Below are 1,892 nucleotides of genomic sequence, written 5' to 3' on the forward strand. Positions count from 1 at the left end.
GCAGTGATGTACATTATTGTAGCTATATTAATACCTAACATATGCAGTGTATGTACAACAGACCAGTTAATTTTATAACGCATTCCTTAATACATATCTGCATTAACATTGTATGTATGTTGTATGGTGTTTAAAAGACATTGGACGATTAGTTTCACATGTACATTTGTGTTAAGATGGATAATATACAGATTGCCCTAACCATAGAATTGTGATTTCGTAACGGGATGCTGATATTTAGCCATAAGTACTTCCACTACAGATACTTAATGTTAATTATGTACACATGACAATGAAATTCTGATGTTATTCTTCTATATAGTTGGTCCGGCAGCTCCTGTGTCACCTGTGGCACGTCACACAGAACACATCTCGTCACCTGTCTCATCAATGTCATCATCAAGAATGGTAGGTGAGTGTATGAGGTGCAGGCTATATAATGTGTACATTGGAAGCATTTCATTTGCCATGCCAAATAAATGCCTTTCACATGTAATGAACTTCAGATCAGTTATTGACACAGGAGATGTAGTGTTTCATGACACAACATGTATTGTGTGTGTTTTCAAGTATCAGCTAGGAGTTGTGATGTTCCAACAAACGTTAATTCATTCTTCTTTCACACTGAGTCTAAACGTAATTGTTGCTTCAAGCATCATATTTTAATTGGACACAAATAATACATTATGGAAACATGTTATGTGTTCCACTATGAGAACAACTATCATTATAGGCTAAAAAAAAAAGTGAAAGTTCCATGTCAGTTCATAATGTCTTTATTTATTTGTAGAACCAGATGTTGCCGCTCAAGGACAAATTCACTCAAGTGACCATGAAGATGTTAACACTCCTGGATTAACACAGCATTCAAGTCCTCCTGCTCGTGACACCTGCTCGTGACACCTTCTCAGCTATTGCAGCTTCTGAAGAACGAATCTTGGGTGAAGAAAATCGACGCCATTCAGAAATTATGTCATTGCATGAAAGGATGATGTCACTGCATTAAAATCGTCACCATTCAGAAATTATGTCACTGCATGAAAGGATGCATGAAAGGTCAATATCAGAAATGTCACAAATAAAAAATGTCATCATCCAAGTTCCTAAAGAAATCCAAAATCTAAACAGGACATTACAAGCACTAGTTCTGAATGTAAGCCAAGCCAATCAGTTTAGGAGTACAGCAAGAGAACAACAATTCCTCTTTAACCCATCACAGGATGGATCTTTACATGCTGCTAATTTTTCTCCAGAGTCATCACTTCTTCATTCCCCACTTCAGGATGATACCGGTACAGTAGGTGCAAGTTCTGTGCAGGTCCCTGTCAACATCCAACCGCTTACATCATCTGTTCAAAATATTGAACCGACGCCTACAAATGAGACACGCAAAAGAAAGTTTGGTCAACAATTACTAATCACCAGCTTTTGGAAGAAGATTAAAACACAAACACAAGAAAGTGCTCCACCACCACTCTTGCAATGTATCTCAAGTGTTTCACAACTGCCACAACCACACCCAGTGCCCCTGAAGTGCCACAGCCCACACCCAGTGCCCCTGAAGTGCCACAGCCCACACCCAGTGCCCCTGAAGTGCCACAGCCCACACTCAGTGCCCCTGAAGTGCCACAGCCCACACTCAGTGCCCCTGAAGTGCCACAGCCCACACTCAGTGCCCCTGAAGTGCCACAGCCCACACTCAGTGCCCCTGAAGTGCCACAGCCCACACTCAGTGCCCCTGAAGTGCCACAGGCCAGTACAAGTGCTACAGTTAAGGCGAGAGTACTTGGCACAGGGAAAAGGCGAACACAACAGCCAACAAGCAGGCCTGTGACTCGCTCTCAAAAGGATAAACAAAAATAAATAAGCACATTTACTAAATTATTTTGTGT

The 1,892-nt window shown here is 41.2% G+C and overlaps 1 long non-coding RNA gene across 1 annotated transcript in view; it reads right to left on the minus strand.

Annotated features, from left to right (window-relative positions):
• Nucleotides 1-743: 743 nt before the first annotated feature.
• The window catches only part of LOC142468449 (uncharacterized), a 14,788-nt gene continuing 13,639 nt past the window's right edge, over nucleotides 744-1,892 (minus strand). The window contains exon 3 of the long non-coding RNA XR_012788659.1: nucleotides 744-1,373. This is a non-coding gene — a long non-coding RNA (uncharacterized LOC142468449). The remainder of the gene's footprint in view (nucleotides 1,374-1,892) is intronic.

This window comes from Ascaphus truei, chromosome 17, assembly GCF_040206685.1.
Source record: "Ascaphus truei isolate aAscTru1 chromosome 17, aAscTru1.hap1, whole genome shotgun sequence".
Lineage (NCBI taxonomy): Eukaryota > Metazoa > Chordata > Amphibia > Anura > Ascaphidae > Ascaphus > Ascaphus truei.